This window comes from Hyla sarda, chromosome 3 (assembly GCF_029499605.1).
Source record: "Hyla sarda isolate aHylSar1 chromosome 3, aHylSar1.hap1, whole genome shotgun sequence".
In the NCBI taxonomy this organism is placed as follows: domain Eukaryota; kingdom Metazoa; phylum Chordata; class Amphibia; order Anura; family Hylidae; genus Hyla; species Hyla sarda.
Window position 1 is genome coordinate 179,094,693 of NC_079191.1, and position 26,167 is coordinate 179,120,859.

The following is a 26,167-nucleotide window of genomic DNA, read 5'->3' on the forward strand; positions in this document are numbered from 1 at the left end:
CTCTCTGTAGAATCCCGTCAGACGACTTTTGATTATTTAGTTTCCACTGACCTACCATGTTACTCTCTTTCTTCTCTTTATCGTCACCTACATCGTAAAGATAGCGTGACCCTTTCCTCTAAACTTTTTGCCTATTGGGAGACCAAACTCAATGCATCAGATCTGACAGTTCCAGTGTTGGAGGGTTGGGCAAACATTTGCAGGGTCATTATAAATTAAACATGGTGGGAAACTCAGTTTAAGATTATGCACCATGCTCTGTAGGGCTTTACTTTACCTGGGACCCCCGAACGACCTGATAGAATAGAGTGTTGTCCAAACTGTGATGAGAGGGGTACAGATTTACTACATGGCCTGGTCACCTGCCCGAGAGTGCATAATTTCTGGATCTCATTATTCAACCTGCTTTTTCTCAAATTACAAGTGAGGATACCCATTGCCCTATTAGTGCTTCATGTTGCTCCTGACGACACTGTTGTCCCGCTGTTGGTGCATGCCTTTATATTAGTGGCTAAACTTTGTCTGTTAGCACACTGTTTAGTGCGTGATATGCCTTCCACTCGTGAGGTTCTTCTGAAAATGACCAGCTATTTATTTTTAGACCTGGCTGAAAAGTTCACTAAAGCCTTCTTCCATAAGTGGAAGACGTTTATTATTAATTTCCTATCGGATGCAGAAATAGCCCATGTAGTCCTTTCGTTCAAAGACACCACCTGGTATCTTACCCGAGCTATAAGGGGTACTCTGGGTCGCTTGCAACTTTCTCAGTGATAAGTTTATTGATGGCGTGGGCCGTACCAGGGAGCGGAGTCTAAGGTGCCGCTGGTTTTCACCAGAGCCCGCCACAAAGGAGGATGGACTTGCTATGGCCGGCAGCACCCAGGTCCATACCCCTGGTACGACTCATCCCCTCAGGCAGCCGACGGAATAACATGGCACAGGAAGGTAGAGGCACAGATGTAGTCAGGACTGGCAGGAGGTAAGGGCAGGCGGCAATGTAGCAAGGTCTGGTCACTTAGCAAGAAGGTCAGAAGGCAGGTGGAACTGGAGTAAACTCAGAATACGTAGCAAGGGTCAGATACATGGCGAGGCAAGAAACAGGAAAACGCTTTCTCTAAGGCAACTAGGCAAAACTGATCCGGCAGGGGTCAAGGGGAAAAGAGAATTACTTATAGGGTCAGCGCCCAATTATTGGTGCCCTGGCCCTTTAAATCTCAGAGAGCCGGCACACGTGCGCCCTAGGAAGCGGGGACACTCGTGCCAGCAGTAAGAGAGCACAGTGGAGCCAGGGAAGCGGCAGGGAGCGTGTCCACCGGCCGGGAGGCTGCAGACAGGGACAGGTAAGGAGGCAGCAGTGCTGCCCATGCCGGAGACAGCACGGGGCAGAGGAGTAGAAATCCATCCCCGTCGCCAGCATGTCTGGCCACAGAGCCACTTGTAACAGTACCCCCCTTTAGGTCTCCCCTCTCTTTTTGGGCCGCAGGAACCGATGAATCAGACCTTGGTCCAGTATGTTCTCCTCAGGTTCCCAAGATCTTTCTTCAGGCCCAAAACCCTTCCAATCCACCAACAAGAAGCGTTTTCCTCTGACGATCTTGATGGACAAGATCTCCTTAACTACAAATGTCAGAGGAACCAGAGACAGGAGAGACATCCTCATAAGAAAAACTATTAAGAATAACGGGTTTGAGGAGAGAGACGTGAAATTAGTTCTGAGTGCATAGAGAAGGAGGCAGATGGAGTTTGTAAGACACAGGATTAATGCGTTGCATGACTTTGAAAGGGCCCAGAAAGCGGGGACTCAATTTGTAGCTGGGAATCTTAAAACAAATATACTTGTCGGACAACCAGACTTTGTCTCCATCTGAAAAGATTGGAGGTCTTCTCTTCTTATCAGCCTGCGACTTCATGCGAGAGGATGCAAGAATTAAAGAGCGCCGAGTTTCTTGACAAATAGAAGAAAAGTCCCGTAACATAATATCCACCGTAGGTACTTCAGAAGGAACTGGTAGAGGAAGAGGAGGACGAGAGTGACGGCCGTAGACGATGAAGAACAGGGAAGTTTTAGTGGCTTCAGAGTCCTGGTGGTTATACTAAAATTCAGCCCAAGGAAACAGGTTGACCCAATCATCTTGCTGAGCAGAAACAAAATGACGAAGATAATCTCTGAGAATCTGATTCACCCTCTCTACCTGTCCGATGGACTGAGGGTGGTATGCGGAAGAGAAATCAAGCTTGATCTTGAGACGAGAGCAGAGAGCCCGCAAGAATTTGGAAACAAACTGAACTCCATTATCAGAGACAATGTGAGATGGTAAGTCATTCAAACAAAAGATATGCCAAAGGAATTGATCAGCCAGTTGTGGAGCAGAAGGTAGGGGCACAAAATGAGCCATCTTAAAAAAAAATTATCAACGACCACCCAAATGACTGTGTCGTTGCAGGAGGGAGGCAGATCTGTAACAAAGTCCATAGCAATGTGTTACCAAGGGCACTCCAGAATTGGCTTAGGAAATAAAAGTCCCGAGGAGTCTTGTCATGGGCACAGGTCGTACAGGAACGTACAAAATCAGTGACATCACTCTCCAGATTTGGCCACTAGTAATGTTGGGAGATCAATTGAATGGACTTCCATATTCCAGCATGACCGGCTAGTAAAGAAAATGGCCCCAAAACAACACTTTGGCACTGATTTACTAACGTGAACCCAAGTGTTTTTGTCAGGTTTAGCGACTAATATTCTGTCGCACGATGTATGCGACAGTGTTTGTGACAAAAAAATTTTACTCGGGAACATGCCCCATTTAATTGAAAACACACCCATCTGGTGTGTTTTACTAAACACTCAGAGTTTTCAAAAATACTTTTTTTTTTTGAAAACTCTGAGTGTTTAGTAAAACACACCAGATGGGTGTGTTTTCAATTAAATGGGGCATGTTCCCGAGTAAATTAGAAAAAACTCTCGGAGTATAATGTGAAACACATGGAAAAAGTGTGAGATTGTGAAAATGAAAATCCGACTGCCAGCAGCAGTCGGAAAGTTCAGAAAAACGGAGGGTTTTTAATGATGTTAACAACAACAGCCATTAGAGATGTTATTTGCATCTCTCAGGCTAGATAAACAACCTGGTGGTTGATTGTGTGCCCTTTAGTCAGCCTTTCTTTACATGTACTATTTTGTAAACTTTAAAATTAATTTTGACAAGTGATGGATATTTTGATTGTTATTGCTTTGAACATAGTCATTTTCTACAAATGTCCTCTCTTCTCAATAGGTCATATACACAAAAATCCCCCATAGGGTACCCAGGGTATTTAATTCACAAATTCCAATTCCCTTCAGGGTCGGAGACCCATCTGGGACTAAGACCCCCAACTAGGGTCACCCTTTTAAAACTTCACTTTTATTTATTATATTAAAATAAACCAATTTATAGTGCAAAAATAATACAAGAAAGAAGTGTGTTTTAAAAGCACAATATATAGGAATTGGATTGGTCCAATAATGGTTCCACTAATTTAATTTTTAATCAGGCTTCTATGTTAGGGACTCTTTATTCCATTATTCTGGGTCCTAAGACTCCAATTTTAACGGTCCATATCACATATAACTTCCTTTATTTTATCTACCAATTCCTAATATTGCTTGTTAATATTAGGAATTGGTAGATAAAATAGAGGAAGTTATATGTGATATGGACCATTAAAATTGGAGTCTTAGGACCCAGAATAATGGAATAAAGAGTCCCTAACATAGAAGCCTGAGTAAAAATTAAATTAGTGGAACCATTATTGGACCAATCCAATTCCTATATATTGTGCTTTTAAAACACACTTCTTTCTTGTACTATTTTTGCACTATAAATTGGTTTATTTTAATATAATAAATAAAAGTGAAGTTTTAAAAGGGTGACCCTAGTTGGGGGTCTTAGTCCCGGATGGGTCTCTTCTCAATAGAGTCTCCAAATCTGCATTTTTATTTATTTTTTACCCCGGGACAGAAAATACCCGACACTTGCGACACAATAGTAAATAAGGTGTTAAAAATAATGGAGGAAAAGCAAAAACACTAAAAAAAAAAAAAAAAACTCTCCGGTTTTAGTAAATGAGGCCCTTTGTGTCTCAGAAGAGGAGGCACAAAAGACTTCCCAGGAGGAACCTGCTGAAGAACAACAGGAGCCACTGTAATCATTCGTTCAGGAGGAACAATATGAGAGAAGAGTCCAGACCTTTTACATCAGAAGCTCTAGAGAGAGCATCAGCTCTAACATTCTTGTCCGCAGGTCGAAAATGAATAAAGAAGTTAAACCAGGAAAAGAAAAGAGACCATCTGGCTTGCCGGGGGTTGAGATGCTGTGCAGACTGAAGATATGTTCCTTGTAGATACTTACAGGATGAGTAGAACCTTCCAATAAGTGATTCCACGCTTCTAAGGCAAGCTTAATGGCCAAGAGTTCCCGGTCTCCAATAGAATAATTCCTCTCAGCAGATGAGAACGTCTTAGGAAAGAAACCACAAGTCACCATCTTACCCCTAGAGGTCTTTTGAGTCAAGATGACGTAGGCTCCTACTGATGAGGCATCTACTTCTAGATAGAACGGCTTTTCTGGGTCGGGTCTAGACAGAACAGGTGCAGAAGCGAAGGCATACTTCAATTGGGTAAAAGAATCTTCTGCTTCTGTGGACCAAGACTTGGAATTACTGTTTTTCTTGGTGAGAGCCACAATCAGAGCAATCAAGGAGAAGAAATGTGGAATGAATTGTCTATAATAATTGGCGAAAAAACATTGTATGGCCCGAAGGTCAGAAGGTTGTGGCCAATTGAGTACCGAAGACAACTTGACTGGATCCATCTGGAGGCCTTGGCTAGAGACAATGTAACCCAGTAACGGAAGACTTGTCTTTTCAAACAGCAGTGCCGCCCGTGCCGGAGACAGCACGGAGCGGCGGGATAGAAGTGCGCCCGTGGCCAGCATATCTGGCTGCGCAGCCACTTGTAACACTATGCCTGTCTTTCTGGTTTCAGTTTTTGTGATTCTATGTCAGAGATGGTTCTGACTCATGTTATGTAAAATGTGAAAAACCTTATAAAATTATTATTTAAAAAAAATAAATAAATAAATAAATCAGAAATCCTTTTCTGTAATACCCCTCCTCATGTACGTGACCTTATTTCCGGTAACTTTCATCTTCGTCCTTCCTTTTCTTTCCTCCCATACTTAGGTATCTCTCTTCCTTCTTCTCTAGCAGAATTCTATAAACTTAACTATCTAACTCTTTGTAAGTCTATTAGAGAAGACCTAACCAGATGGAATCTCCCTCATATTTCGTGGTTAGAACGTATTCACTCTGTGAAGATGGTGGTTCTCTCCAAACTCCTCTATTTATTCTGGACTCTGCCCATTCCGATTCGAATGACGGCTCTCAGGAAATTGCAGAGTGATGTTTTTTGCTTCATCTGGCGAGGTTTTCGACCTCGGATCCCTAGGAGTATTGTTTCATTGCAAAAGGGTGGGGGGCCTCTTTGTACCTAATTTTGCCCATTATTATACTTCTGCTCACTTAGCTCAACTCATTTTATGTAATGCCCCCTCCTCATATCCACACTGGGTCTCCTTAGAAAATCACTTACTGTTTCCTTGTACTTTACAATATCTCATGTGGTCTATTTCTTCAGTCTCCCCCTATGTCCCCTATGTCTGTTTTTTGGAGTAAGATTATGGATCTGGTTGCCTCTGTACTAGATTTTGATTGCCCTCTGGACCCCACTGTATGTTTTTTGGGTCATAAACCTTAGGGTTTACCATATGTTACATTTTGTTTACTCCAGTTTATGTTATTGGCTGCACGAATTCACGTGGCCACTAAATGGCGCACCCCTGTGTTATCCCTTAATATGGTAATTTCGAGGATCAATAACATTATGTTGTCTGAACGTTTGAATGCTGTTAGAGGAGATACTGTCTTTCAATTTGATAAAGTATGGAATCCATGGATTACCTTTTCTCATGTAATGGATATGTCATATTACATTTCTCTCTGATTGTCTTTGGTACATCCTGTTTAACCCCTTAAGGGCCAGAGGTTTTTTCATTTTTGCACTTTCCCATTTTCCACATCACCTTCTAAAAATTAGAACGCTTTCAATTTTGCACCTACAGACTCATATGGGGGCTTGTTTTTTGCGCCACCAATTTTACTTTGTAATGAAACCATCATTTCACCCAAAAGTTTATGGTGAAACTAAAAAAAAAATTATTTGTTGGGCAAAATTGGGAAAAAATGCTATTTTGGGGGTTCCGATTCTACGCGCACTTTTCGGTAAAAAATATATATATAAAAACTTTAAAAAAATATATAACTAGATGCACCATAATGAGTATGTTTACAATTGTCATATTCTGACCCCTATAACTTAATTTTTCTGTATACGAGTGGTATGAGGGCTTATTTTTGGCGCCGTGATGTGAAGTTTTTATCGGTACCATTTTTGTTTTGATTGGACTTTTTGATCACTTTTAATAAAATTTTTTAGGGTATACAAAGTTACCAAAAATACACAACTTTGGACTTTGGAATTTGTGGCAGCGATACCACATATGTTTATTTTTATTGACACTTTTTTTATGGAAAAAGGGGGGTGATTCAAACTTTTATTCAGGAAGGGGTTAAATCACATTTATTCACTTAAAAAAAACTTTTTTAACACTTAACACTATTACATGCAATCCTTTGATTGCATACACTGAACAATAGTATGCAGTAGCATAGCATTGATCAGCGTCATCGGTGCTCTGCTGCTCCAGCCTGGATCTCAGTCTTGGAGCACTCAAATGTCGATTGGATGGCGAGGAGCTAGTTAAGGTGCCTCCCACTGTCCTCTTAGCTGTTCAGGACACAGCGATTTCACCGTGGCGGTACCAAACAGCTCCGCTGAGCGAACCGGCAGTATTTTCTTCCGGTTTAGATGTTGCAATCAACTTTGATTGCATCTAAAGGGTTTATACTGGACATCAGCCCGGCAATGTCCGGTATTAGCCGGGGGTCCTGGCTGCTGATAGCAACCGGGACACCGCCGGTACGAAGTGCGTTCAGCTCCTGAGCGCGCTTCACATACCGGGAGCCGGCCAAGAGCGTAAATATAAGCTCGTGGTCTTCAAGGGGTTAATATTACTGTTATTACCTTTTTCCTCTATTGATCATATCTGTTGACTGACATACCATGTCATTTTGCTGTATTTGATTGCTGTATTCTCATTGTCTTTGACCCTTTTTTTCTCTTCCCTCCCCAGTTTTCTATGCCTTTTGTTCCGATTAGGGCTGCTGCCCTTGAGCCACCATGGTTTTACTACCTACTATGTATGCTGTGTTTATATTTCCTGTACGTTTTTAATAAACGTACTCCTTTTGACAATAAAATATTGCAAAGGCAAAGGGTGGTAAGAACGGTCAAAAACAGCCCACAGACCACCTCCAATGACCTACAACATCATCCTGCTGCAGAATATTTTACTCTGTATCGTTTAACAATTCAGCACACTTTGCACAAGAAAAGACTGTATGGGAGAGTGATGCGGGAGAGGCTTTTTCTGTACACATGCCACAGAGTCGCTTGAGGGATGCAAATGCACATTTGGACAAGACAGCTTTATTTTGAAGGTGCTGTAGACTGATGAAACAAACTTGAAATTATTTGGCCATAACAAGGGAAATTATGCATGGCATCAAAAGAACACAATGTTCCAAGACAAACACTTGCTACCCACAGTAAAATTTGGTGAAGGTTCCATCATGCTGTGGGGCTGTGTGGCCAGTGTCGGTACTGGGAGTCTTGTTAAAGTTTAGGGTCGCACGGATTCCCCCTCAATATCAGCAGATACTAGAGAGTAACGTAGAGATATTAGTCACAAAATTTAAGTTACACCAGGGCTGGATATTTCAACAAGACAGTGACCCAAAACACTTCTTGAAATCTACTCTGTTATTTATCTTCAATGTTCTGGAATGGCCATACCAGTCCCTAGACCTGAATATCATTGAAGATCTGTATGATTTGAAGCGGGCTATCCATGCTCGGAAACCATCAAACCTAACTGACCTGGAGATGTTCCACGAGAAGGAACGGTCCAAAATCCCTTCATCCAGAATCCACTCCTTACAGGCTATAGATTTAAATCTAAATTTATTTTAACCTAGCATAGGTTCCCATCTCACTTCTAGACCCCACTATGGCCCCACTATTTTTTTATTGTCTCTAGCATGGTTTTCTCTCATTCCTAGTCCTCATGACTCTTTTCTCATTTTGGTTCACAGAATAGCACCCCCCCCCCCCTCATATTTGTCCCCAACATGGCTCCCTATCACATTTCATGTCCCGAGTATGACTTACTGTCTCATTCTTGGTCACCAGCTTGGCTCTTACTTTCATTCTTAGTCACAGTATGGTTTTCCTTCATATTCTTAGTCCCCTGCATGGCTCCTCTCCACAGTGGAGCATAGCAGACTTTGCTAACAGACTTCAAGTTTTGTTGTTTAAGACTGGAAAATGCAAAATATATTCTTCCAGTAATGTGAAGTAAGGTAAGTAACAGTTAGTTTATGTTCATAAGCTTTTTTCAAATTGCTACTCTCCTCCAAGTTACTGACATGTGAAAAGAGCTAGATTTTCTGTCTCATTACCACCTCTTTAATAGTTGATGGCAGAGAAGACCATACATTACCTCCAGCTACTACTGTGTTCTGCAAGTGCTTGCAAAACAGGCTGAAAGAAGTAACAAGCCCCCCTCCCCCTGCCACCAATAAAAAAGCTCATCTCTCTGCCTAATGAAACACCACTTCTCTAAAGCAGCATGGCTGTACCAGGACTGGCATTACTAGTGATAAGGTAATACAACAGAAAAATAAAAGAGGAGATGTATATTTTGCTTTCCCTCAGATCAGATTACATCACATACACTTAGCATTTTGGTTAGTATTTAGTCTTTATTTTATTTAGTGTTTTAGCCATAGCTAGGAGTGGTCCAAAATACAGAAAAGGATGCAAATCTTTCCATAATGGTGTTTTGCTGTGTTGGTTCTACACTGACCAAAATGAGAACCAAATAATGACCAAAATACAACCTGTGAACCTAGCTTAGGGATTTTCTACTTTCACAAATACAAAATAAAGTTACTTAGAGCTCCACAAAACAAGGGACAGTGGATTGTCTATTGATACGCTGTAAGTGTGATTTCTCGCTTCACCCTGTACCACCGCAAAATCTTTTCATACCTTCATGCACCATATGGCCAATGTCGTGGAAATATTAAGTTGTCACATTGCCTTCATAGCGGCTTCATATTGTGCGATATGGCGTAAATTCAAGTGTTGTCAACTGGGCACCATAGCTGCAGATGTGTTTGGCCATTGATGGCACATGGAGGTGTGTCATATCTTTTGTAGGCTGAATAATAGCCTTGTAACCTAATGCTTGATGTATGTATGGGCATGGCTTTGTACGGTAAATGTGGGAGTGGCTTTGTAAACCCTCCCTTTGTGCTAGGTATAAAATAAACATAACCCACACTAGCAAGGGGATTCTTCCTGAAGCTGGTGTGAGAAACCGCAATGCTGGATCACAATATGTTTGTGCTTATTCAACTATGGCGAATTTGCTATCCTGGCAGACCACACTAAGCCTGAATTTTGGAAGTCTGGATCCCTACAACACCAACCGTGTGTGGACACCTGATCTCACCTATATGAGCTTGCTAGACATCCCATTCCAAAACCCTAGTCAGTAACACAAAGTTTGGCCACCTTGGGCTTAAACAGTCTCCACTGGCTGTGGGAATTTGTACACATTCAGACAAAACAGCATTTGTGAGGTCAGCTACAGATGTTCTATAACATGGTCTGGATCATAATCTTTCCTTTTTATCCCAAAGGTGTTTAACCCCTTAAGGACCAAGCCCATTTTGACCTCAACCACTTAGGGATTAAGGGCATACAGGTACGCCCTGACTCCCTGGTACTGAATTCACACTGGTGATCTGCGGCGATTCCGGTCATATGGGTCATGTGTGACGCAATAACCCAGAAATTGAAGGTGATCGGCGGTGTACTATACACCGCCAATCACTTCCTGTAGCTATGGGGAGGTGGTGATCCCGTCATCTCCCCAGGAGTGCTGCTATTGGTCTGACGATCTTCCGAACAATAGCAGCCGGCAGGGGAGGGGTTAGTGTCCCCTTCTCTCAACTCTGCTCGCCCACTGATCTCAGTCAGCGGACAGAGCTGAGAGAAGAAGCCAGGGACCCCCCCCCCCCCCTCTGCCAAGATCTGTGCCCTTCAGAGCAGAGAAAGTGGCCTCCTGCCACCCTTAGTGCAGGGACAGCTAAAGTAAGGGAAAGGTAGGTGAAAGAGTTAACGAAAAGTGAAAAAAAATTTAATCAACAAGATCCACGTCCTCTTGTGGGACCATGCGGAAGAACCAGAGAGGTCTCCCTCTAAATTTGATCCAGACACCTATGCCCAAGGGTGAGTCCTGTGCCCTTACCCATGAAAATATGTTGCTGGTCAGGTATAAGGATATGAGGGATGTCCTTATGCTGACCACAATTCATGTTAACGGCAGCTCACCTGTCAATGTGTGAGGTACCATAACAACGATCCTCAAGCCTGATTGTATTCTGGACTACAATCGATACATGGGGGGAGTTGATCTCTCTGATCAAGTCCTCAAGCCATACAACGCCATGCGGAAAACATGGGTATGGTACAAAAAAGTTGCGGTCTACTTGGTACAGGTTGTCATGTACAACTCTTTTGTACTGTCCAAGTACGCTGGCAACACAGGGACATTCCTCCAGCTCCAAGAAGAAGTCCTAAAGGTCCAGATCTTTGACAACCAAGAAAGAGCAGGCCGGAGTTCCCAAGGAACTGAAGTTATAGGTGCCAGGATCGGCCAACACTTTCCAGGTGAGGTCCCCCACACTGGAAAGAAGGGACGATCCCAGAAAAAATGCAGAGTGTGTCACAAGATGGGGATACGGAAGGACACCACCACTCAATGTGACACTTCCCCCGATCATCTGGGCCTCTGCATTAAAAACTGCTTCAGGGAGTATCACACTTCCATGGAGTACAACATTTTCCCTATTTAATAAAATTCTCCATAATTTATATACCAAAGTCCAAATTTTCCATAATTAATGTACCAAGTCCAGAACACATTCCAAAGGACACCACCACTCAATGTGACACTTCCCCCTATCATCTGGGCCTCTGCATTAAAAACTGCTTCAGGGAGTATCACACTTCCATGGAGTACAACATTTTCCCTATTTAATAAAATTCTCCATAATTTATATACCAAAGTCCAAATTTTCCATAATTAATGTACCAAGTCCAGAACACATTCCAAACTTTAACCCCATAAACCACTACATTGTCCAAAAAAAACTGAAAAAAAAACTGATAAGGTCTAGCAGCTTTTATCAGACAAAAAAATGCTTTATAAGACAGCCAGCAACAGTCGGATAGGCGTGGCTATGGCCCGTGGCCGCCAAGCCTATCTCCTGTATGTCATCGCTAGGATCGTTGTGTCATTGGTCCCAGCACAAAGGCACCTTTATTATCCTTATCTGTGGTGGCGAACATACAAATGTATAAGTAAAACAAGTGCCCGTCAGTGGCGTCTCCATATTTAGGGGGGGCACATGGGGGGCCAGTGACAAAAGTGTGGGGGGGGGGGCAATTTTAAAACGTGTGTGTATAAATATTGTGGCAGTGTGGCAAGGAAAGGGTGTATTTCCCTTGCTAGCTCTGCTGAATGCTCCATCTGTGGCCTGATTAATGAGGTATCAGGAAGGGAAAGTGTGTTTAAAAGGAAAAGAAAGAGAATAGTTGGGGCTCTCCCTGGGTAACAGCATGTCGCTGTAGGGGGAGACACACGGACCCTGTTGAGGAAACACACAGCGAACTGTGAGCGGTCCAAGAAGTGAAGAAGTGGTGTGAACTGTGAGTAACAGGTTGCAGGGGCACATGTTTTATGCTGGCTGAGGGTAGCTCACCAGATAGTAGTCAGGGCATGCTGATATGTGTAGTCAGTGACCAGACGGTCTAGGACTTTGGTTTGTTCCTGAGTTATGTTTTGTTTTACCTGCAACCTGTCTAAATAAAGCTGGCAAGGTGCCAGGCTTGCATGAATAACCGCTGTCTGCGGGTTTATTGAGTGGAAACGTGTTCCGTGGCAGTGTCCAGGACGATCCCGGAGCTAATCCCCAAGGAGGAATCCTTACAATATATATAAATATATATATATATATATATATATACACACACACACACCGTGCAGAACATGTTTAATGAAAAAAATATATTTTTGCAGACTCCCTCTGCAAACTGCACTCTCAAGTAGGAAAGGTAGCCGCACTGCTCGCTCCACTCCTTCCCTCTGCAAACTGCTTTCTCAGGTAGATGATATGTAGCCATACTGTCCGCTCCACAGGTTCCCTCTGCAAACTGCAATCTCAGTTAGGTAAGGTGTAGCCGCACTGTCCGCTTGCTCTGCTCCCCCTTTCTTGCTCAGGTCCCCCTTACTTGCTCTTCTCTTCTCTAAATGTCCCCCTTACTTGCTCTGCTCCCCTCTACTTGCTCTGCTCCCCCTTACTTTCTCAGCCTCCTACTTACTTGCTCAGCACCCTCCTTACTTGCTCAGCCCCCCTCTTACTTGCTCAGCCCCCTGCTGCTCCTTACTTGCTCAGCCTCCCTTGTTTGCTCAACCCCCTCTTACTTGCTAAGCACCCCCTTATTTGATCATCCCCCTATTAGCTCAGCCCTCTGCTGCTCCTTAATTGCCCAGCCTCCTGTTTGCTCAACCTCCCCTTACTTGCTCTGCTCCCCTACTTGCCCAGACCCCTATTAGCTAAGCCTCCTATTACAGCTATGCCCCCCTTATTTGCTCAGTCCCCCTTATTAGCTCAGCCCTCCTTACTTGTTCAGCTCCCCCTTACCTTACTTGCTCAGCCCCCTCTTATTAGCTCAGCCCCTCTATCTGCTCACCCCCTCTTACAACTTCCCCCTTATTTGCTCAGCCCCCCTATTTGCTCATCCCCCCTTTTACAGCTTCCCCCTAATTTGCTCAGGGGGTTACTTGCTCAGCCTCCCTCCCTTATTTGTTCATCTCCCTTTACTTGCTCATTCCCCCTTGTTAGCTCAGCCCCCCTTAAGTTATTTGCTTAGTCCCCCTTTATTAACTCTTCCCGCCTTATTTGCTCAACCTCCCACCTTATTTGTTCAGCCCCCCCCCCCTTAAGTTATTTAGTCAGACCCCCCCGACCCCCTTACTTGCTTTTCCTAACTGTCCTAACTGCTCTTGGCTCTTCTCACTCTCCTCCCCTTTCCTTGCTCAGTTCTCCTTACTTTACTTACTGCTCTTGCTGTGTCTTGCTCTTCAGGTTCTAACTTCTTCTCACAGCTTACACTCTGTCTCTTCGCCGTCCGCAATGTGCGCTACCGCTCCTCTTCCTCTCTTTCTGTCCGCCGAGTCCGACTGCCAGAAAGCACGGGTTGCGCCCACGTGACCCTTGCGCCGCTCAGACACATCAAAATAATCAGCCGCGAGGAGAAAGGGAGGGGAAAAGGAAGTAGTGCTCCCATGCGGCGCCGGCACGGCTGCAAATGCCGCCAGAGCGGCACCGGCTGAGTTATTAGAATCAGGGGCGTACCTAGAGCATTCAGCACCTGGGGCGGACCCTTTGCTTGGTACCCCCACAGGGGGGACCCTGTGTTTGCCCCCATCACCCCAACCCAAGAAAGTAAGAAAACACGCACAAACTTTTTTAAATAAATAAAACCCATGCACACCCCTTAATAAAACTCCTTAACCCCCCCTAATTAAATAAAACCCTGCACCCCCTTAAAAGCTACTATACACTGCGCTCTCTGAATATAATACTACCCCACACTGTACCCTCTGAATATACTACCACACACTGTGCCCTCTGAATATAACCTTGCCATACAGTGCACCCTCTAAATACAATACCACAACAGCAGTAGCACCCCTTATCATCCGTTAGCTGATGCTATTACCACGGGAGGGGGGGGATTTGTGGTACTGCTGATGGATGATGGGGGTGCTACTGCTGGGCGGAGGTGTTGCTGGTGGATGATGAGGGTGCTACTGCCCCCCCTGGCAGTAGCACCCCCATCATCCATCAGCAGGATCATCCTCCTAGCACTGGCACCCTCATCATCCACCAGCAGGATCTGCTGATGGAGGTTCTACTGCTGGGCTGGGGGGTGGAGTGTTGGTGGATGATGAGGATGCTAGTGTCGGGGGGGGGGGAGGGGGGAGCATTAGGTAGGGAGCAGTTCCCCCATATTAGGTAGAAGTTTCCTCACATTAGGTAGCAGTTTCCCCACTTTAGTTAGCATGGTTTTTCCACATTAGGTAGCACATATTCCCCACATTAGGTAGCAGTTTCCCCACATTAGGAAGCATAGCCGAACTCCCCCTCCCCGCCAACAAGGGGGGCACGGCCTGATCTAGGGGGGGCCATGGCCCCCTCTGGCCCCCCCTAGCGACGCCACTGGTGCCCGTTCTCCTATTCTCCTATTATGTTACAGTGCCCGTTCTCCTATTAGGTTACAGTGCTGTCACAGGGGGTTCGTAGCAAAGCTTTACGCATACTGGGGACATCAGGGGACATCAGGAGAGAGCGCTTGTGGCCCGCAGCACCAGGAGACAGTTTTCTTCACATCATGGCACTGCGGTCGGCTAGTTTTCATAACAAGCGCTCCCTCCGGCCCCAGTGCACAGCAATGCTCTGCCGCTTGCTATGCAAACTAACCTGCTGTGACGGCACTGTAACCTAATAGGAGAACGGGCATTGTAAACTGATAGAAGAACGGGCACTTGTTTTACAAGTTGGGCCTATGTGCTCGGACCAATCACACAGCGGTCCATAGCCACGCCTATCCGACTGTTGCTGGCTGTCTTATAAAGCATTTTTTAGCCTGATAAAGGTATACCTGGAGAGTAATTCTGAAGAACTTTGTTACCCTGCAATTAGTTTATGGGGGTACAAAATCGTGACAGTTGCACTTTTAGGACTCAGCAAATTTTCATTTTTACATTTTCGCTTTTTCCTCCTTCCCTTCTAAAAATCATAACGCTTTCAATTTTGCACCTACAGACCGATATAAGGGCTTGTGTTTTGCATCACCAATTGTACTTTGCAATAACATCACTTATTTTATAATATAACATGCAGTGAAACAAAAAAAAATTATTTGTGGGATGAAATAAAAAAAAAAAGCTATTTTGTAACTTTTGGGGGCTCCCGTTTCTACGCAGTGCAATATTTGGTAACAATTACACCTTATTTTTATTCTGTAGGTCCCTACGGTTACAAGGATACCCAATTTATATAGTTTTTATTTTACTTTAATACTTAAAGAAATCATGTACCAAAATTAGTATAACTTTTTTATTTTTCCATGTATGGGGTGGTATTAGGGCTTTTTTGTGCCGTCATCTGTAGTTTTTATCAGTACCATTTTTGTTTTGATGGGACTTATTAATATTTTTATGGTATATGAAGTGACCAAAAGTGCACAATTTTGGAATTTGGTATTTTTTTTACGTGTACACCATCAACCGTGTGGTTTAGCTAACCTAATATTTTAATAGTTTGGACATTTATGCATGCAGCGGTACCACATATGATCATTTTTCATCTTAATTACATTATTTTATTTAAAAAATGGGAAAAGGGGGTGATTTAAACTTTTAATAGGGAAGGGGTTAATGAACTTTTATTTAAAAAAATGTATACACTTTTATTGTTTTGTTTAGTTTTTTTTTTCCCCCATATGGGGCTAAAACATGCAATCTTCTGATTGCATACACTGATCAGTGTTTTGCCATTGCACAGCACTGATCATTGTAACCGGCGATCTGCTGCTCTAGCCTTATGCGCAGGTATGGAGCAGTAGATGGCCAATCGGACAACGGAGAGGCAGGTGAGGACCCTCCCGTCGTCCGGTAAGCTGATCGGGACATCGCAATTTTGTCGCGATTGTCCCGATTAGTTCCGCTGAGCTGCCGGGATTCTTTTAATTTTGTTTTAGATGCCACGATCAACTTTGATCGCAGCGTCTAAAGGGTTAATGCCAGGCATCGGCCTGATCGTCCGTGCCCGGCATTAGCCGTGGGTCCTGGCTGCCCGTAGCAACCGGGACCAACCAAGTTTAACCCGTTCCCCGCCAGTGAGAACAGTTTAAACCCGTTACACCGGACCAGGGCGTACAGGTACGCCCTGAGTCCTTAAGGATCGGGGATGCAGGGCATATGCATACACCCTGCGTCCCCAAGAGGTTAAGGTGAAAATGGGCTTGGTCCTTAAGGGGTTAAAGGGATACTCCGCCCATAGACATCTTACCCCTGTTCAAAGGATAGGGGATAAGATGTATGATCGCGGGGGTCCCACTGCTGGGGCCCCCCGCGATATCTCCTACAGCACCCCCATTTCTCAGGCTATGACAGGTGATGCAGGGGACAGAGTATCGTGACATCACGGCTCCGCCCCCTCAGGACATCATGCCCTGCCCCCTCAATTCAAGTCTATGGGAGGGGGCGTGGTGGCCATCACACCCCCTCCCCATGACTTGCATTGAGGGGGTGGGGCGTGATTTCCCGAGGGGGCACAGATCACGAGGGGTCCCCAGCGGCGGGGCCCCCGTGTCAGACATCTTATACCCTATCCTTTAGACAGGGGATAAGATGTCTAGGGGCGGAGTAATCCTTTAAGGACCAGAGCATTTTTTGCAAATCTGACCATCGTCATTTAAGCATTAATAAGTCTGGGATGCTTTAACTTATGAATTTGATTCAGAGATAGTTTTTTCGTGACATATTATACTTTATGTGAGTGGTAAATTTTTGTTGATATTTGCATCATTTGTTAGTGAAAAATTCAAAAATGTCATGAAAAATTTGACAATTTCACATTTTTCTAACTTTGAAGCTTGTAAGGAAAATGGACATGCCATATAAATTATATATTGATTCAAATATACAATATGTCTACTTTATGTTTGCATCATAAAGCTGACATGTTTTTACTTTTTTTACTTTTTGAAGACATTAGAGGGCTTCAAAGTTTAGCAGCAATTTTCCAAGAAAATTTCAAAATCTGAATTTTTCAGGGACCAGTTAATTTTTGAAGTGAATTTGAGGGTCTTTATGTTAGAAATACCCCATAATGGCCCCTATTATGAAAACTGTACTCCTCAACGTATTGATGACATTTAGAAAGTTTGTTAACCCTTCAGGTGTTTCACAGGAAATTAAAAGGAAATTCAAAATTCACAGGAAATTCACAGGAGAAAATTCAAAGTCTTTTACACTAACATGTTCTTGTAGACCCATTGTTGTCATATTTACAAGGGGTAAAAGGAGAAAAAGCCCTCCAAACTTTGTAACCTAATTTCTTTCCAGTAAGGAAATACCTCATATGTGGATGTAAAGTGCTCTGCTGGCGCAGCAGAGGGCTCAGGAGGGAAGGAGCGACAATGGGATTTTGGAGAGCGAATTTTGCTGAAATGTTTTTTTGGGTGGCATTTCGCATTTAGGAAGACCACATGGTGCCAGAACAGCAAAAAAATATATATATATACACATGGCACACTATTTGGGAAACTACACCACTGCAGGGTGGGTGACGACCATTGTTACTGGCCCTACACCACTAAAAACACATTACCAGGATGGGTGAGGACCATTGTTACTGGCCCTCCCCAGCCTAAATAACACCAGCCTGTTACCGCCTAGGCCCAGGAGCACCATTTTTGACGCTCCAGGCCTGTTGGTACCGGCTCTTCCCAGAATCCCTGTGGCGGTGGGTATCGGGGTAATAATAGCTGTCTTGGGGCTAACCCTAACCCCCAGCTTAGTAATGGATTCTGTCTACAAGACGGCTTCCACTACTAAGCCTGAAAATTCAATTATAAAAAACACAACACATTGAAAAAATGTTTTTACTTAAAAAAACACTCCTCCACAGCCCTCATTAACCCTTTTATTGACATTTAAATAAAAAAAAAGGCTGTTCATCGTTGCAATCCACCAAATCTGACATAGTCCTCCGCATTCACATACCGTATATACTAAAGTATAAGCAGAGTTTTTCAGCACTATTTTTCGTGCTGAAAATGCCCCCCCCCCTCGGCTTATACTCGAGTGAACTCTCCGCCTGTCAATCCCTTCTCAGTGGTCTTCAACCTGCGGACCTCCAGATGTTGCAAAACTACAACTCCCAGCATGCCCGGACAGCCATCGGCACTCCGGGCATGGTGGGAGTTGTAGTTTTGAAACATCTGGAGGTCCGCAGGTTGAAGACCACTGCGGGCCTTCGTCATCATCCAGACCCCCCCTTTAGTTTTCTACTCACCTCCCCTCGGTGGAAAGGAAGGGTGAGCTGGTCCGGGCCATCTATGCTGCAGGGACCATCCGGTGGGGAGGGTTAGTCGTTCCAGGCTGTCCATTTTCACCGGGGGGCCCTCTTCTCCGCTCTGAGCCGGGCCCCGGACTAGTGACGTTGCCTTGACAATGACGCACAGGGACGTCCGTGCGCAGCAGACGTACCTGTGCATGAACGTCCCTGTGCTAAATTTCGAAGAAAAAAAAACAACAAAAAGTTTTTTTGTTTTCACACACCAGCAAAAACGCAAGAAAAAAATGCAGAAAAAACTGACAAAACACAAGAAAAAGTTCGGACAGTTTTTCTGGCGTTTTTGCTGATGGACAAAATAACTCAATGGAATCCGACCTCAAAGCAATAGAACAAAATCCCTATGTCCACTTTTCCTGTGAGGTAGAGAAGGAGTGTACGGTAGAGCGAGGGAGGGGCGTTTCTATATTTACACAAGATGTGTACAGCCTTAGTAAATTCTGAGCAAGAGTGTACAATAGACAAGCAGTGTAAAGGGGTAGAACTGTTTCTACAATAGACAAATAATGATAAATCTCCCCCAATGTGTGTACGTGTGTGTGTGTGTATGTTCCAGCATCACGTCCAAACGGCTGAAGATATTAACATGAAACTTGGCACACATGTTACTTATATGTCAACAACAAACATAGGATAGGTAATTTAACCCTTACTTACCCCCATTTGCCAGGGGTGGGGTTTTTGTTTAAAGTCCCATACAAGTCTATGGGAAATATGGGAAATATAAGTTACTTCATAACTTCCAAACGGCTGGAGATATTTCGATAATACTTGTTACATGTTACTTATATGTCCAATTAAAATATAGGATAGTTAATTTAACTCTTAACTACCCCCATATGTGAGGGTCAGGGTTTTTGTTTAAAGTCCCATGCAAATCAATGGGAAATGTATGTTCCCACATAACTTCAGTACGGCTGGAGATATTTCAATACCTGGTACACATATTACGGGTCGGGATAAGAGGACGGGATAGGAGGTCAGGATAGGGGGTCGGGATAGGAGGAAGGGATAGGAGGTCGAGATAGGAGGACGGGACAGGAGGTCGAGATAGGAGGATGGGATAGAAGGATGGGATAGGAGGTAGAGATAGGAGGACGAGATAGGAGGTTGGGATAGGAGGTCGGGATAGGAAGTCGGGATAGGAGGTTGAGATAGGAGGACGGGATAGGAGGACGGGATAGGAGGACGGGATAGGAGGACGAGATAGGAGGTCGAGGTAGGAGGTCGAGATAGGAGGACGGGATAGGAGGTGGAGATAGGAGTACGGGATAGGAGGTCGAGATAGGAGGACGGGATAGGAGGTCGAGATAGAAGGACGGGATAGGAGGTCGGGATAGGAGGTCGGGATAGGAGGTCGGCATATGGGGTTGGGATATGACAACAATATATGAGGACGGGATATGAAGTCAAAAGCTTCCTCCTTTGTTTATTTACCTCACCAACAAGGATAAGAAAGGAAAAAATGGGCAACGCCGGGTACTCAACTAGTTTTACCATAAAATGTATGGCGCAACCAAACAAATATTATTTATGTGGGAAAATTGAAAAGAAAACCGCAATTTAGCAAATTTTGGAAGGTTTTGTTTTCACGCTGTACACTTTACAGTAAAAATGACATGTGTTCTTTATTCTGTGGGTCAATACAATTAAAATGATACCCATGTTGGGGCGTGGCAAGGCGCCGACAAAGATGGCCGCGTGGTGCTAGAGCTCCTGACCACGAGGACCCCTGCCTTGCTTAATTAGCTCCAGTTGCCGATTGCTTTATGGGGAAATCGCACCGGAACACCCCCAGATGCCGCACACCTGTCCCCGGCCTCTGGCACCCGAGACACCACTGGTGTAGCGCATTGTGAGAAATTCCAGTATAATAATCAGATATACCAGTTGCCACAGAATGGGAAAGTGTTAAAGAAGTTTTCACCATTTAAATATACAGCTCCCAGAATTACTTAAAGGGGTACTCCACTGGAAAACATTTACTTTTATATCAACTGGTGCCAGAAAGTTAAACAGATTTCTAAATTACCTCTATTTATAATCTTAATCCTTACAGTACTTATAAGCTGTTGTATTCTCCACAAGAAGTTGTGTAGTTCTTTCCAGTCTGTCCACTGCTCTGTCTGTCCATGTTAGGAACTGTCCAGAGCAGGATAGGTTTGCAATGGGGATTTGCTCCTACTATGGACAGTTCTTGACATGGACAGAGGTGTCAGCACAGAGCACTGTGGTCAGACAGAAAATAAATTAAAAAAGAAAAGAACTTCCTGTGAATCACTTATACAGCAGCTAATAAGTACTGGAAGGATTAAGATTTTTAAGTAGAAGTAATTTATAAACCTGTTTAACTGTGTAGCACCAGTTGATTAAAAAAAATGTTTTCCAGTAGAGTACCCCTTTATGCAGTGGTAAGGTTATGCTGGGAGTTGTAGTTTCACTCACTATAACTGTAGAACTTACAAGTGACTACAGCTCTGATAGGACATAGTGAGGAGAATACACAATGATATCAGTGACTACAGGTGACGTTTTCTCTATAGTGAGGAGGAGAATACACAATGATATCAGTGACTACAGGTGACGTCTTCTCTATAGTGAGGAGAATACACAATGATATCAGTGACTACAGGTGACGTCTTCTCTATAGCGAGGGGAATACACAATGATATCAGTGACTACAGGTGACGTCTGCTCTATAGTCTTTCCTTATCTAATTCAGATGGTACATACCGCCTGGTCCAGCTAAAACTTCTGTCTGTAGAATGTGACACCCAGATGACTCCTCACTATGTCAGCGCATTTTCATCCTCTATATGAAAACAAGTATTATTATAAACCTGCCAGACTGTATCCTCTAAATATAATACTACTATACACTACACTCTTTGATTATAAACCTTCCATACACCGTACCCACTGAATATAATACTACCACACATCTGTACATTCTGAATATAATGCCAACACATACTGTACACTCTGAATATAAATCTGCCACATACTGTACCCTCTGAATATAATACCGCCACACACTGTACCCTCTGAATATAATACTACCATCCACTGTACCCTCTGAATATAATACCGCCACACACTGTACCCTCTGAATATAATACTACCACACATCTGTACATTCTGAATATAAATCTGCCACATACTGTACCCTCTGAATATAAATCTGCCACATACTGTACCCTCTGAATATAAATCTGGTGGTGTTACTAGTGGATGATGGGGGTGCTAGTACTGGGGGGGTGTTGCTGGAGGATGATGAGGGTGCTACTGGCCATCCCCCTGGCAGTATCACCCCCATCATCCATCGGCAGGATCATCCTCCTGGCAGGAGCACCTCCATCATCCACATCAGGATCTGCTGATGGAGGTGCTGCTGCTGGGGGGGGGGTGTGCTGGTGGATGATGAGGGTGCTACTGCTAGGGGGGGAGCATTAGGTAGGCAGCAGTTCCCCCACTTAAGGTAGGTAGCAGTTCCCCCACATTAGGTAACATAGATTCCCCACATTTGGTACCAGTTACACAACATTAGGTAGTGATTTCCCCACATTAGGTAGCACAGATTCCCCACATTAGGTAGCATAGATTCCACACATTAGGTAGCACAGATTCCCCACATTAGGTAGCAGTTTTCCCACATTATGTAGCAGCTTTCGCACATTAGGTAGCAGTTTTCCAACATTAGGTAGCAGTTTCCCCACATTAGGTAGCAGTTTCCCCACATTAGGTAGCATAGATTCCCCACATTTGGTAGTAGTTTCCCTCCATTAGGCCGCAGATTCCCTTGCATGTTCCCCACAATAGGTCAAAGTCTCCCCACATTAGATCGCTGTTTCAAACAAACCCCCCTCCCCCCCACACAAAAAAACACACACAACAAAGAGACACACACACACACACAGACACAGATAGATAGAGAGAGAGACACACACACACACACAGTCAGAGAGACACACACACACACAGACAGAGTCACACACAGTCACACACACACACAGTCACACGCAGTCACACAGACAGAGTCACACACAGACAGTCACACACAGAGACAGTGAAGGAGGAGGAAATCGGAAGCTGAGATCGCGCTGTTGCAGAAAAGGTTCAAGGATACTGGTAGGAGTCTTAATTTCTTTTATTCTATTCACACACAGAGTCACACACGGACAGTCACACACAGAGAGTCACACAAAGAGAGTCACACACAGACAGAGATAGCGACAGACACACACACACAAACACACACAGAGACACACACAAAGTCACACACACACAAAGTCACACACACACACAGAGTCACACACACACACACACACACAGACAGAGACACACAAACAGAGATAGAGTGAGACAGACACACACACACTTACCCATCCAGCGCAGCGCTCCTTTCTCCGGGCGCTCTGTGAGTGACGTCACGTCCTCCTGCGCGGCCCTGCGGAGGCACGTCGGGCCGGCACAACAGAAGACGTGGGGGCGCAGGCCGGTTCACTGTGCAGGTGACGGGGGGGGGGTGGTCCTACTATTACGGAGACAGCGCAAGTGAGGACGGGGGGGCTGACGGGGTGCTGCTAGTACGGAGACAGCGCAACTGAGGACCGGGGGCGTACCTAGTGTCACCCCAGCAGGATGGTGTCACCCGGTGCGGGCCGCACCCCCCCCCCCCGCACCCCGGTCGCAACGCTACTGCTTCCAGGACCACGCTGCACCCGGTGTACCTGCTCTGCTGTCTCCTGTCCTTCTGGGTCCTGCAGAGGAGACGAGTGATCAGCCTGTGAATTCAGCTGGGGTGCCGACGGCCGTCTCCTCCATGCTGCCTCCTGCGTCCAGCCAGGTACCCCCTCCTGCTCTTGCTGCGCAGTTGTGCTCCCCTCCTCATCTCCGTGTGACTCCCACAAGTGCCCTCTGCCCCTCCAGCCTCTCTCCCTGTTGGCCGTGCTCTCCTCACACAGGGCCCCAGGACACTACACAGACCTCCTGGGCGTCAGTTGTAGGGGGGGTCCCCACCTCACTCCAGCACCCTCTGTCTCTCCCTGAGACCCCTGCTGCACAGTCCTCCCTGTGTGTCCCTTTGGATCCCCAGTGGGTCCCTGCAGATTGGGTGTCCCCTCAACCCCTTCTGCTACCTGAGGTCCTTGTGGACTCTTTGGCCCCTAAGCCTCCTGGGGCCCCATGCCTGCCAGCCCTGTCCGTGGACCCTCCAGTGCTTGCTCCCCAGGCTGTGGTGGCTTCCCCTGCAGCTATGCCGGGCACTCCTCTGCCCCCAGTTGGCGGAGGCTCACCATCCTGGGACGGTCTTGCCGGTTCGGCCTTGGAACCCTCTGGCCGCGCTGCTCCTACACCGTCTCCCATTGATTTTTCGCAACTTATTCCATCCGAGGAGGAGTTCCGCTCCATAGTGGCTGAAGTCAGGAAAGCCTGCCGTGCAGAAATCACCTCCATCCGTCAGGACCTACAACATGTCTCTGACCGGGTTGAGACTCTGGAAGAGGCCCATGATTCTATCAGGGACTATGTTGCACAACTTCTGGCCATGGTTGCGGCTCAGTCAAAGTTCCTCACGGACATGCATAACCACCTAGAGGACCTAGATAACCGGGGACGTCGCCATAACATCCGTATCCGCGGCCTCCCTGAAGCCACAAGGGATGGGGATCTTCCGGACACACTGGAAGCTATTTTTAACCAGATTCTGGGTGGGTCGCAGCCCCTCCGGATTAAGCTGGATTGGGCACATCGTGCCCTCTGCCCCCGGCCTTCCAATGGTCCCCCAAGGGATGTCATCAGTTATGTCACTGACTTTAGAATCAAGGAAGCTATCATGGATAAAGCACGCTCTCAGCGAGACTTTGATTTTGATAGGGCCCCTATCCAGCTGTACCAAGATCTCTCCTTGATCACCCTCTGCAAGAGGCGCATGCTCCAGCCCCTACTGGCTACTCTTCGCCACCATCACATTCCTTTACCACTGGAGCTTTCCTTTGCCCTGCAGGCACGCAGGGATGGACGTTCTGCTGTTCTACGCACCTACTCAGACATCCCAGCCTTTTGTTCTACATTGGAAGTCCCTGTCCCCGAAGTGTTGGACTGGGGGTTTTACCGCTCCCCCCGCCCCCCTCCTCCCCTCCCTCCTGTGTTGCAGCCGGTCAGACGTTGAACGTCTGGAAGGAATGGGACAACGACTCCACCTGGCAGATCTGGCGCACCTCCCATCCCCCCGTGACCTGGATGCTAGTCTCTCACTAATGCCTACCTTTTGTTTCTGGACTGTGGTGTGCTTTTACACAGCTCTATGGATTGTCCTGACTGTGGTCTCCCTTCTCCTGGACTGTTCCGGTTTCTCCTGCATTTTACCTTTTGCCTATTCTAATGTTTTTTTCAGCTGCCTTTGGCATGACCTCGTGGGGAGATCTCCTCCGGTATCGGTATTACTTCTTCGGATGGTGCTCTCTCATTTCCCCACTGAGGCCTTCCCAAACGCTATGGTGCTCCTGGAGTTCCTGAATGTTCCGGTTTTGCTCACGGTTTGTGCCTCCTCTTTGGCCTTATGGTCGAAGGTTTATTTATTGATTTGTTGTTTTTTGAATGGTTTTACATTATCTATTTTGTTGTGTCTCTCTTGTCCAGTCTCCCCATCACCCTGCGTGTTTCCTCTCTTTCCCTCCCTCCCCCTCGTTTTCCCCCAGGTCCCTGCTGACACCAATGCTGACTCGTGCCTTCTGTCCTTGGGTTGGAGGCCTGTGGTTGAGGGATTTCCTCTGCTATCACTGCGTGAGTGAAATATCTCCTTTTGCTTTCTTGTCCCTCTATAGTTCTCTGACCATGGCTGAATGTGTCTCCCTGAATGTAAAAGGCCTCAACTCCCCTCCCAAGAGGTACCTCCTGCAAAGGGAGCTCGTTGCGCAGAAAGCTGACATAGTCTTCCTTCAGGAGACACATTTCGACCATTCTGGTACTTTCTGATTCCTGCACCATCTCTATCCGCTTGCCTTTTCGGCCTCTTCGGGTAGGAAGGCGGCTGGAGTGGCAATCCTCATCTCCAGGCTCTGTCCTGTCCAGGTGTCCTCCTCCTTTATAGATCCCCAGGGACGGTTTGTAGTGGTCTAGGGCTCCTTGGGTGGTAAACCCCTCCTTCTGTGTAACGTGTATGCTTCGAACACGACCCAGATCCCCTTTTTGCGCCGGGTAATTGCGCGGTTACATAAATATTTGCCCTCAGCCTGGCTTTTTGGTGGCGACTTCAATCAGTTTTTTTCCCCCTCCATGGACCGTCACTCTTACATATAGTTACATAGTTAGTACGGTCAAAAAAAGACATATGTCCATCAAGTTCAACCAGGGAATTGAAGGGTAGCCCTGTACCTTCTAGCCAATTGTGGCTCGCTTCATTGTTTTGTCGACTGATTCCTTCTGCTTCATTATACGATCTGTGGCGGATCAATCACTCTACTGATAAGTCGTTCTCGTTTTAATCTCACCCACATAAATTGCACACGCAAAGATAATTTTTTTGGTAACTTACCCATGGTGTGCATGCTCTCTACTGCTTCCCTTGATCCTATGTCTTGGTCGGATCATAGTCCGGTGATTCTCTCGTTTTCCCCTTTCCCCCGGCGCTGCCACTGGCACCTCAATGACTCTTTGCTTAAATCTC